The 13478-nt window shown below is 42.2% G+C and overlaps 1 protein-coding gene across 4 annotated transcripts in view; it reads right to left on the bottom strand.

Moving 5' to 3' along the window:
- PDGFD (platelet derived growth factor D) overlaps positions 1–13478 on the bottom strand; it is a 183657-nt gene that overhangs the window by 168877 nt on the left and 1302 nt on the right. The gene's annotated exons all lie outside the window — the stretch shown is intronic.

Here is a 13478-nt window from a genome sequence, read left to right as displayed (position 1 = left end):
AGATCTGTAAATCATGTTCTTTTATAAACATGCAAAAGGGCCAGTCCTTAATGAATAGGAAGGCCTGTGGAATCAAATACAATGTTAATCAGAAAATGTTTAACAACGTTAAGTTGTGGCCCCAGTTCTTAAGGGCTTATCCAGAGTCCATAAAAGTCAATTGGAGTCTTGCTATTTTCTTCAGTGGGCCCTGGATCAGGCACTTTGCAGGAGCAGTGAGAAGTCACCCAGAGCCTTCCTGCATCTACACCCACTATGCAATCTGCTACGCCCTCTGCCTTAGACTGTAATTTTTTTGCAGCCAGAATGGTATAGAAAAATCCCTGTGAAAGATCAGTATTTAGTATTTAGGGGGATTTAGTATTAATTTGTTAAACCCAGTGAAAAAGCACAAAATGCAGAAATCATGGGAAGGACTTTTTGAGTTTGTGGAAAGAATTAATGAAGTTACCCATAAAGTGCAGGAGCCCCACAGTGAAGTTGCCTGCAGATGGTACACATGAATAGCCTAAAAGCTTATCACAGCCATGAAGTTCTTCTTGTGCTGTGAAGGGGAGGACTAGTTCCTCTGTGGAGGCATCTACACAGCAAAAAAAACTTGCTGTCACAAGCATCACAGCCTGGGTCACTGACTTGGGCTTGTGGGACTCACGCCATGGGGCTAAAAATAGCAGTATAGGTGTTCGGGCTTGGACTTGAGCCTGGGCTCCGAGACACTTCCTCCTCACTGGGTTTCAGAGCCTGGAGTCCAGCCTGAGCCTGAATGCCTACACTGCTATTTCAGTCCAGCTGCATGAGCCAGTCAGTTGACTGGGGCTCTGACACTCACTACCACAGGTCTCTTTTTGCTGTGTAGACATACTCTCAGTTAGTGCCTGACAGGCACAGGGAAACCTGACTAGAAAACACTGATATATGGAAAAGACTAACCCCAGATGAAAGGTTAGAAATCCTAGCTCTGCTGGAAACACCACCAGCAGGTGTTTTCCAACAAGCCAAGTTGGACTGACAAAGCAATCCATAAGATCAACATTCTAGCACCCAGTAGAGCCTACAGAGCAACTGTAATATGAAGGGGCAAGTTCATAGACTCATAGACTTTAAGGTCAGGAGGGACCATCATGATCCTCTAGTCTGATCTCCTGCAGCACAACTGTATATGTAGACATGCCCTCAGTGTTAAGTCTTCTGTTACAATGTTCCCCCCTTTTTTTTTAAAACATCCTGGTGGTTTGTTTGCAGTTGTCTTTGATGGTTTTGATTGACTGTTGGGATGGGGCATTTGTAAACAATTGAGCCTCACATTATCTCCCTGGCTGAAGGAGCAGGGGGAAGAGAGAGGAGCAGTAATTCCCTCCTGTGTGAATAGGCTGCCACTGACTAATATCATTCCCTGGTAACTCCTTTTAACCTTAAGACCATAAGGATATAACATCAATAGCACTGTCCCCACCTATGTTGGTGTAACTTGTGTCACTCGAGGGAGACGGTTTATTCACACCCTTGCGCGACATAAGTTATGCCGACATAAGATGTAGTGTAGACAGAGGCTAATTCAGTAAACACAGAGTGGGGAAAGGCACTTTAGATCCATTCACTGAGGACACATTTTGTTGAACGGGAATGGTTTTCATGAAAGGCTGGATCCTGGTTCCTGTGAAGCCAGCCAGTTCTGCGGAAGACTAGACTGAACTTTTATTAGCTCAGAAAGGCAGCTATTAATAAGTGTAGGGCCTCGTTCACGTTTTATTATTTTGTTTTATATTGTATCCAGCAGCTTTCCATTACTCTCTCTTGTTTCTAGTAGAATCTCTATTCTTTCTCAAATAAACCTGATTTTGTTCATTGCAAGTGCTGTGTGTTAAACAGAGCAGTGAATTAAGGTAAAACTGGTAAACTGGGGTACACTGCTCCTTTGTGGGCAGAGGAACGGAGATTTCTGCGTGTGGTACTGTCAAGGGCTGGATATCACAGGGGAACGTTTCAAAGAGACTTGGGGACTGGGGTGACCTACAGTTAACCTGCAAGGCAAAGTCAGGGCTGGCATAGCCCAGAGAAGAGTGCTTGAGTGGCTAACAGGCTGGTGATGTTAGGGAACTAAACACCCAGTTACCACAAGCAAGATTCACTCACTATGCAGGCAGGGGGTAACACAGTGAATCATGTTCAAGTCCCTGATCTGCCTGATTCAGCCCTGGGACTTGAACCTGGGTCTCCCACATTGCAAGTACCAAGCTATTGGTTATTCTCTCGTTTTGACCAGAAATTACATCCTGCACCTGAGAAATCTTCCCAATGAAAGTTTAATCAAGACTGATATGTTTCTGCAAAAAGGAGAGGTTACTTACCTTGTACAATAACTGGAGTTCTTCAACATGCTTTGTTCCTATGGGTGCTCTGCTTCAGGATGTACACACACCCATGCACGCTTGATTGTACATTTTCCATCAACAGTGTCCATGGGTTCATGCTGGATTCCTACACATTCTTGTGCTCCGATGTGAGAGTATACAGGGGAGGGCAGACCTGCCACCATTCCTGTTCCTTCTCCACCACAAAGTCCAGAGAGAACGACTCCGGAACAGAGGAGAAGGAGGGCGAGTGCCGTGTAGTTGAGCACTACTGATACAAAACATCTCAAAGAACTCCAGTCATCTTACAAGGTAAGTAACTTCTTCAGGTTATTGTCCCTATGGATGCTCTACTTCAGGAGACTTCCAAGAAGTACCTCAGGATGAAGGAGAGTGACAAGGAGGAGGATTCAGTACAGACTGTTAAACGGCGTCACCAAAAGCAGCCTCAGCTCTGGAAGCAGGTACGAGAGTGTAGTGCTGGGAAAAGGTGTGCACCAAAGACCAGGTAGTGGCCTTGCAAATGTCTGAGATGGGTATGTTTTCAGTAGGGTCATGGAGGTAGACTTAGCCCTAGCAGAATGGACAATCACTCTGGGAGGGGAACACACAGCTTTGTAACAGATTAAGATGCACCCCAAAACTTATTTAGACAATCTCTGGATGGAGATCAAGTTCCCTTTCATTTGTTCTGCAATAAAGATGAAAGGTCTAAGAGAAGTCCTAAAGTGCTTAGTTCTGTCAAGGTAAAAGACAAGAGCTCTTCTTACATCGAGTGTATGTAAGCTCGCTTCTTTTCTAAGAGTGAGGCTTGGAGTAAAACACCGGGAGATGAATCTCCTGATTAATGGAACTCTGAAGAAACTTTAGGTAGCAACTGAGAAGGGGGATGTAATGTCATCTTGTCACAACAGCACACCATGTATGGTGGATCAGCCATAAGGAATCCCAGCTCCCCTCCTCTCCTGGCTGAGGTGATGGCTATAAGCAATAAGATTTTGAGGGACAATTGAAAGAAGTAACATAGGTTCAAATGGGGGTGGGGAGGTGTTCCTCAGTGCATTAAGGACTAAGTTGGGGTCTCATGGTGAAGTAGGTTCTTTATCAGGAGTAAGAAAGGTTGAACTGGCCCTTTTATAATCCTCATGGTGGTCAGGTGAGCGAAGACTGGAAATTCTGTCAGTTTCTTTACTTCATGCATCCAACAGCATTTTGTGTATAGTCTGTTTCATTGGTTACTGAAACTAGTTTTAACTTAGTTTTTGAAACAAGCTAGATTTCATGCTGATACCATCCCTTTAATAATTTTGGCAATATCTAATAATCTTTACAGACATTTTAAGTAAAATGCTTCTGTGGCTAAAATGTCTTCCAGATTTTTGTGGTTACAATCAGAATTTTGCCTGTAAGAAAAATAATTGGCTGGAAGTTATCAAAATAAATCCCTTTGTCGTCAATAAAGTGAATGCAGTGATTGGAAAGGCACTAGTCTGAGAATGCTGGAAATAGAAGACTTCGATTCTCAAAGTATTTATTACTTCTTTAGGGCCAGAGTGGTCTTCATAAGTCAATAATTACTGGCAGTTACAAAAAATGGTGTTTAAATATAAGAAAGAACTTTGGTATTCCCTATACCATTGTATAGTTAGAGTTAACATTCAGCAACAGTTAACAGTACCCACTATGGATATGGATGGAGTCACAGGAGTGCACATCAGAAACAACATGGATAGTAGAAGCTCTCGTATAAAAACCCGGCTAATGCCTCTTTATAGATTCGAATGGATCACTTCTTAGTGGTTCTTTCATCATCCCAAATCAATCCTTGTCCAAACCTGATGAGATTATTCACTTCATACGGGCTAATGAACACCAGATAATAACACTCTTCGGCCACAATCAACTACAGAGTTGCCTAGATTTTGATATTCAGAGGCAGGCACCTGACTTTCCATTTCAATTGAGACCAACAGGATTTTTAAAGTGACATAAAAACCATCAGAGTAATAAGGAAAGGGGATAATATTGCAGCGTTCATGATAGTTTGTCCTTGAAAATAGCAATACCGAGCCCAGACTTTGTTTTAGGTCATAAACTTATGCAGCCCAGTTAAAAAATGATAATGATCAGGAACAAACAAAGGAAATGGGTTAACTCCCACCCCAGTGAAATGTAAGAAAAACAGAAGTAGTTGCTGTTGGGCTGTGGAAGCACAGCCACTGCCATTAGAGGAAAACTGGATAGTGGCTTGGTGCTATTGTTCTGGTTTGGCCAACCTGCCAGTGGCGACTTTTTGAAAATAATACGCTAGAAAGTTATGTTTTCCAAACAATAATTTATTCCTGAATTTTAAACTACTCCACTGAAAAAGCACAATAAACACGTATGACACATTTATCTCTCTCTCTCTCTCTCAGTTCATGAGAAATAAGGCAATACTTTTTACACAGCCAATATTCTGATCGTCATCTTTTTAAGTAATCTGAAAGGTAATTTACCTGACAAGACCTGCATTCAGAGTTCTATATTTCTCCTGTGAGAGTTGTTGACATTTCAAAAACGAAATGTCGGGAGCTCCGTTTGTTACGCTAAAGCTTGTGGGGAAAATATTGACTGAGATCCTGGTAGGTAGGTGAAAGGAAAAGCAATTGAAGTTCTTACAAAATCTCTTTAAGTATTTATTTAAAAGCCTATAAATCTAATCCAGTCTATCTAAGGCAATGTGATGTGTTCCTTGCTGCTGTCTTGAATTTCTTTACACTACGGGATACAACCAGACTCCAGACACATGCAAAGGAACAGGCACCAAGATGGCAGCTTTCGCTGGTTTCTTTGGCCATTTTAATTCTACCCACCACCAAAAATAAATCAACTTTCAGACAGGCATCTAGAAACCAAGGGATTGATTTACCGAGCAAAACTGTATCAGGATATATGCTGAGATATGGCTCTTTTTCATACTTTACCCCTCCCAATACAGCTCCCTCCCCACCTCCACCAGCCACCCTTGTGCTCCTCTGAGCTGAGACCAGAGGGGTTTCTGTAACCTTGGGGGATAGTGGACTGCCACTCTACACGTCACTTATTTCTATTAGGGAGGGTGAAGGATACTCTTTGTCCTCTTCATCCCTCAGACTACCTTTGGAGCAGTTCTCTGCCCTAATGGCCTTGGTTTTTCTCCAGTCTTACAGCTACAGTTATCAGCTGGGAATGCAGCTGAAGCACTGTGCAGACCTTTAAAGCTTCTGCATAGCTGTCTGTCAGATTGCTGCAGGGACCTGACTCACCCCACTGTACAGCTGGCAAAACATCATTCACAAGGTTCTGGAAGGTGGGAGATAGAGTTACAGAGCATCCCTGTGCAAGAGATGAGGTACTGCTACTAGATAATAGCTACTTGGCTGCTTGCAGGGTATATGGGTTCCACTCAATTTATTAACACTGTGACATAGACAGAGATTCTGGACCAGTGCAAGAAATGAGACGACTGCAGAAACTTTGTGCTCATTCATATGTGTTGAATGCAGCAAGTTCTCCCTGGGTTTCTGTGATAAGGTTTTAAACCCTTTTTTCTGACATGCTTAGAAGACAGTGAAATCATTCCTAACAATGATCATCCCTGCTGAGACGTCATGATTAAGCAGCTGTGTGAAAGATGTCTGCTTCCACAGAGAGTGGCTACAAATCTAAAGGCATCATCATCATCTGCCCAATCAGCTGTGCTAACATAACTTATTTGTTGTTTGCCTACAACAATTCCATAACAGGTGTGCTGGAGCAGGTAATTTTCTAGTGAATTTTTTGTTGTAAACTTAAGGGCACAAATATCACACTATTCACAAATATCACACTATTCCCACTATTCATAATTATGAATATGTATTGACATCCTGACTACGTAACTAATCTGGGTTCCAAGTGGGGACCTGAATGGCTCCACACCTCATTCTCAATTTTATGGTAGGCCACATCAGATTAGAAAAAAAAAACAAATGCAACTACTGGAAATTCAACAACACTGAGAGAAACTTCCTGCCATTGATCCAGGAACAAAAGAATCACTCATAATCCACTCCATGTCTCTTTAAAATAAAAAGCAAACAAATTTGGAGACATCAAAAACACAGGTTTCCTTAAGGCCTGGTTTGGAAACGTACTGTGCTCTAGCCTCCCTAGGGTCCTGTAGGATATCCTGTGGATGGCACACACAACCAGGCCTGGTCTACACTGGGGGGGGGTCGATCTAAGGTACGCAACTTCAGCTACGTGAATAGCGTAGCTGAAGTCGAAGTACCTTAGCTCGAATTACTTACCCGTCCTCACGGCGCGGGATCGACGTCCGCGGCTCCCCCGTCGACTCCGCTACCGCCACTCGCTCCGGTGGAGTTCCGGAGTCGACGGGAGCGCATTCGGGGTTCAATATATCGTGTCTAGATGAGACGCGATATATCGAACTCCGAGAAATCGATTGCTACCCGCCGATCCGGTGGGTAGTGAAGACGTACCCTCAGATTGTCACTGGAGGCAGAAGACCAACTGGGCACTTTGAACCCTCAATGTTCTCCATTTTTGCAAATATTTGCATTCTTTGTTCATGGCTACCAGTGCTAAACTGTGCAATCACTAATTAAATGTAACTGTAATTTGAATATTCTAACATTCACCTAGAGTCAGACCTTCCCAACCGCTCCACAGAACTCACCAACCTTTTCTTTTATTGTATGTTACTTTGAGACAGATCCTGCTTCCACTGAAGCAAGGTCAAGGCTGTTTTTTAAGCTTTTAATGGAGTTAGCATTTAATCAATAGTTTTGTACAGTTCAACCTCAATGACTAGGGACAGCAGGGTTGAAATGCATTAGCAGAAGTCTATTCAGAATGCAAAGTGTGTCCTCCTGCACTATCCCCAGCATGCAGGACTCTCTGCCTGCCAACTGTTTGATGTTGGCCCTTGCAATCAGGGCCACCCAGAGGATTCAGGGGGCCTGGAGCAAAGCGGGGAAGCTGCGGCGCTTGTACTCACCCGGCGGCGGTCCGGGTCTTCAGCGGCATTTCGGCGGCGGGGGCCCATCAGTCGCTCTGCGTCTTCGGCAGCACTGTAAGGGCCCCCGCCGCCGAAATGCCGGCCGAAGACTTGGACCGTCACTGGGCCAGTGCTCGCGGGGCCCTTGCAGGGCCCGGGACCTGGGGCAAATTGCCCCACTTGCCCCCCCTCTGGGCGGCCCTGCTTGCAACGTGGGACAAAGATCAAAAATAAGGAATGAAACCAAACATTGAGCACTCAAATGCCATAGGAAGCTTGAAATCAGGCAGGATTTATTCTCTACCAAAATACTAGAGCCAAACCATGCTCCCAAAGAAAGCATATTCACTCTGTCACTGTAAACAGGACATTTCTCTTGCTTTATAAACAGGAGATTGATTCATAACAAAAAGCCATTCCAACATTTCAGCCCAAAGAGCTTCATCAGGAAAAGGCAAGAGTTTCTGCGCAATGTCCCTTCCTCGGAAAATACTGTCACAACATGGGGGAAATAAAGCTCTTATTTACACTCTGATTGCTAGATTTTAAGTAGTGGGATCTTTGCGTGATGCAGTGTAACCGATCAACTTTAACTTGTTTCTTTGCCAAAATGTTACTTTTAAAAAAAACACCACCACATAAGGTGTGAGATTCCTGGCTTTACAGAGGGCCAGCACAGAGCTAGTGCACCTCTGAAGTCCCACTTAAGATTTAAATGGTGTATAGGCCTCATGCGGGACCTTTGCTGAGAGTCTCACCTACAACACAATGTACTCTACAGAAAACTATGGAGATAGGGGTGCATCCACAGAAGAATTTACATCTAAGTATTAGCCATTTCATTTGTTATGAATGGGAATTTTCTTGTACTCTGGTTTGCTACAGTTATGTATAATGCATTTTTGTATAGCTAATTCCACCATAAATATGAAAATTCAACAGCATATAAATACTCTACTGCACCTTTTGTACATATATTATTAGTGAAATGAAAATCCAATCCCTGAAGAGACTTTTTACTATATAAGTAATATGTATTTTTGCAGATTTGTTCCTTTTAGGTAAGGTTTATGTTTGGCCTGGTAAAAATGGGCCGGCAATACAATGTCCTGAATCTGTGTATTATTTCACTGCAAGATTACTTGTCTTGAACTCTCTCTTTTACTGTAAATTACTTCTTATTTAAAGAAATATTATAGTTTTTTCACAAAATAATGTTTTAAACATCAAAGTGCAGTCTCCATTTTAGCAACTGGCAACCTGGAAAGTTGTCAGGCAACTGCTTTAAAAAGAAATGTTACTTTCAACTCAAATACCTTAAGTTCTAGTGCCAACAAGAGCATATAACCATGCAAACAGGATGACAACTGCTTTGAGTAGTTCAAAACAAATATTTGTCATACAATTCACTTTTCAACTGGAGCTTTCAAAAATGTTATTACAACTTTTTGCTGCTCTCTGAAAACACAGAACTGAAGTTTTGTTCTAACTTCAATACTATTTTTTGTAAACCACCATAACACTTATTCTAACTCTTCCCACTTCCCTCCTGCCTCATTTACATGCTATAGAATATAAAAATGAAGGCACTGATCCTGCAAACATTTATACACAGGCTTAATTTCAAACATGCAATTAGTTTCAGTGGACCAGATCCTCTGCTAGTGTATGTTTTCATAGATTCATTGTCATAGATCCACAGCAGAGCTGGCTCACTGGGTTCTTACATGCTGAAACATAAGTACATGAATGCCTTTTCAGGATCAGGGCCTTAATAATTCCCTATGATTTTCCCATTTACGTCTCTTCACAAGTCATTTACAAAACACCCTCCCAGGGCAGGATTTGGGCCAAAAAAGCCATCATTTTAGAATTTAAAAACAACGAAGTTCAATTTCTATGAACTGAAAAAAACAATGAACAGGTTTTCAAAGTCAGTTTTTAAGGTTATTACCAATAATACCATTCAATATGTTTCAACAGTTAGAAGTACGGTAATTCAGACACCATCTGGAAAGTCTCCAGTGGAAATGTCTTCCCACTATGTGCTATAAATCTATTTGAGAAAACACATTTGCAGGCTCCTTTGAAGAACTCCATCATATTGATTGCTGCTGAGTCAGAGTCATGATTTCCCTGTAATTTCCCTTGTTCTTTAGCCCCAACAGTTAATTATGTAGGTAGAGACACCAGCAATTGACAGACAAGTTATACTTGAGTCGAATGTTTTATTATTATTACAGGTAATGGCTGGCTAGGGGGCGGGGCCTCAAGAGAAGAGGAGGAGAGGCAGGCCCTCATGGTGAGGGGGAGTTAAGGCCCACCTCAGCCCACCCCACCCGGAAGAGGCTGGCGCCACCCCTGAACCTCGGGCAGGCACAGAGCAGCGCTGCAGGGAAGCCAGGACAAATGCTGTCCTGGAGTCATTCAACTTGGGACCAGGACTTGAGCTCTGCATTTTGGGACTGTCTTCTCTTCCTCGCTCTCCCTCCCCCTTTCCCCCTCCTTCAGGATGGTTGGTCACCCTAAGTCCAGAGAAACAGAAACAATCTCGGAGCAAGCAACCTGTAGTTGCTAGACAGATACATTACAAAGTAATAAATAGGTGTTAAGTATTATTATTTAGCACATTTCATCTTTAAATCCCTTTACAAAAAGCACACTACACCTGTGCTAGGAGGGTGGTAATATCTGTACACTACAGATGGGGAAATTGAAGCAGAGAAGGTAAGGGCCCAGTCCTGAAAGCCCACTATGTGTAAATCTCTATCTTCAATGGATTGTCTATGAAGAGTCTACTAACATGTTAAATAAATATCACCAGGTGCATAATAACTACTGTAGGCAACCCCAAACTACTGTATTTTTTTTAATTAAATAAATAAACATGATTTTTGCTAAACTGGGCAGCTGAGTCATCAACACCCGTCCTTTCAAGAGGACAAAGAATCACAAGGATGTAGACTTTAAATAGGTCATTTACATTCTTAACATCCTCAGCAGGAAGCACTGTCTGGTTTGGATTGATAGTCATTCAACTTCCAAAAATGTTAAGCACTGCCCTTCATCTATTGGTTTTTGTCCAAATCCACCTCAGACTTAGCTAAACCCAATTTACACATATGCCAACTTCTTTTAGGCTAAAAGAAGACACTCTGGAATCTTGGTTTGCTTTGGTCAAAAGATACACTGAGTCTCCATATTATAACTATGCACTTTCAATATCACTAGTTCATTCTGCTTGAGGTCACTGACAACTATAATCCAAAGGATGTGGGTTTGTGGGTTTTTTTGTTTGTTTGTTTTTAAATAAAAGCACAGGTTGTCAGTGGTCTGGCAACCTACAATCTGGATTTTTTTCACACATCAAAAGACCTGGATTCCTGTGTGGATATCTCTAAGACTACAACATCAAAATCACAATGGTCTACCCTGGGCATTATATTGCCTTAGGTTTTGTCTGCGTGGTGTATTTTGAAAACCAGCACTGCAACATTTTTAACACCAATGTAACCATGTGCTTCACAGTTATCACAGATGAAATTATTTGCAGAGAAAAATAAATAAATACCGCCCACCTTCAATTCAGCTGTGCAAGCCACCCATCAGTAATAGCACCACTTCAGACCAAAACAAGTTAAAAAATAAAACAGCACACGAAAGTATTTGTAGTGACCTACAGCAACCTACAGACAGCTACCATGCTTGTCAGCTAATTGCATCCATTTGGAATGTAACTCATGTCCTTTGGCTTCATAAACAGGCCTTAGTCAACAAGCTCAAGCAATGATTCCGTTGATAAACATTTGAGTACAATCTGGCCTATTAGTCACTTGCCTGCTTTAGGGAGGCACACAGCTGCCCCACACCAGCAGCAGCAGCACCAGCATGCATTGTGCCTTGTGGAAGAACAGCACATCCTGGAGCTTCCCAGAATATAGCGGTGCACAGTTGCAGTTACACTCTGTAAAAGACAAAGCGTGAACTCCCCCTCTATGGACAATGCTACCGGCCATTCCCTTCTTACCACTACTTATGTAGCTAACACCTGCAGGAGTACCAATGAGGAGCAGTCTACAATTGTGTCTGGCTTTTGTGTGTGTGCACAAGGTTGAGAGAGATTCCTTGTGCCCCTCTCTCTCTCTCTCTCCTCCCCCCACCCCTGCGCCTGTTCAGGGCTGGCCAGTAGGGTACAATGGTAAACATGCAATTTCATATACATTCAGTGCTTTCAAAAAAGAGTCCACCCCACTGTCACTGAAGTCAATAAATATACTCATTGACTTCAAGGGAGCCAGCCTTAAAGGTACCAAGCTTAATCTTCAAGTCAAGTTATCCAAATTGACAGGAAAGCAATTTCCTAATCATTTTACACATACTATTTTTTCCCCTTGGAAATTCCCAAGATGAGAAACAGTGGCAGTGCCAACCTATACAGGTTTTTTCCACTTGGGGAAAAATGATCTATTCTCAAGCTGATCATAAGCATGGGAGAAAACTAGCTTTATACCATCAGTCACTGAACTCCACCTATTGTCCATGTGAAAAGAGGATTATTTTAACAGGTTTTAGGTAAATTATTTCAGGGAGTTCCCCTGAAGACGCTGTCTCGGGTATGAGTTGGATAAGTGAGCTGCCTTCTTAGCACGGTTCAGTGCTAGTTGGCCATTCTATACATTTTAAGATGAGAAATGAGCAGACAAAAAGAATATGAAGCTTAATAAAATGTTCAACAGTGAAATCATTGGGTGTGTGTCTTTATTATAAACACACCATTTTTAATAAAAGGACATGTGAATGAGTGCATTAGATTTCAGGAATAGAAATAGTTTCAGTTATATGTTTTTCCTCCTCCAAGACCCATTTTCCTAGCTCTACAGAAGAGGCCTAAACTAAATATTTCCCCAAATTAACTAAAACTTCACTTCAAGACACAACAAAAAATAAAAACTAACATATAAAAAAGCATGATCTTGGACAAATTAGAAAATGAATATTAAAGATTGGCCTATAAAGAATTCAGCCAACTGAAAGAGGTTGTCATCTTAACTTCTGTTCACTTTTTTTTTTTAAAGAAAGAACTGTCTACCTGCATTCTTGGATTTTTATCAGCAAGAAGCTGGAATGGAATGTTTAAAAGCAGGACTTCATACTCAAAACTACATTAGCGGCAACAATTCGAAAGACTGTGGCATCCCAGTCAAGAAACTAACTAACTTTCCCAAACCAGGAGATTTTGCCATTATTATATTTCATTATGAACAAACAAGAGTTCACTAAATTCCCTTCAGTGGCGCACTCCTATGAATATTCATCACGAAATGACTCAAGAGTCACATGAGCACATTCAGAAGGGGCAGCTGCTTTTCATGATAGATGTACATTATTACCTTCAACCAGATCACTTTATGATCCAGAAGAAGGTACAGCTAGTTAGACAAGTGTCTCACTATGATACTGTGGACATATAGGGTGGGGCACATCTTCCAAGATTTGTAAAGAACAGACTTCTGGCAAAAGCTGCTGCCACCATTCCCCATTTGCACAAGTGGCCTCTAGAAAAAGAATGTGTAATGAGTGCCTGGGGCTGGAGACACATAAAAAGCGGCTAATTTGAAGGAATCCATTACAACAGGCGGGAGAAGTGGGAGGGGGAGACTACATAAGAAATGTCCCACAATGGGACACTTGATACAGCCCCACCTGTTCCCAAAACCTTTTAGGGATGCTACTGCCTTAAGGGCTTCCAGCAGCAAATAGCAGCTGTGGAGAGGTGTGCCACAGCTGTCTGCAGCTGGAAACCCCCGAAGCAGGAGCAATAGCACTAGTTGTATTCACGGTTTGGGTTTCATTCTCTGCTTGTTGCATTCTCTCTTCCTTGTCCCCCTCTTAAAGGAAAAAGTCACAGACATACACAACTTGAGTGTGGCAATCTCACAGGACTGTCTGTTAAACAGGAGCCACTAGTACAGCCGCATGGTTCAAAAATAAACAAACCATCCAACAAGAAAATCTTAACATCAAACTATTCAAGTCTTCTCATCAAAGTGTTTATAAAAATCAGACCTCCCCAAGGCAGGGGTTTTGAAGAAGCGCCAGTCAGC

The sequence above is a fragment of the Mauremys mutica genome, chromosome 1 (assembly GCF_020497125.1).
Source record: "Mauremys mutica isolate MM-2020 ecotype Southern chromosome 1, ASM2049712v1, whole genome shotgun sequence".
Taxonomy (NCBI): Eukaryota; Metazoa; Chordata; order Testudines; family Geoemydidae; genus Mauremys; species Mauremys mutica.
The sequence above is the reverse complement of the archived record's forward strand: the minus strand, read 5'-3'. Positions and strand labels throughout refer to the sequence as shown.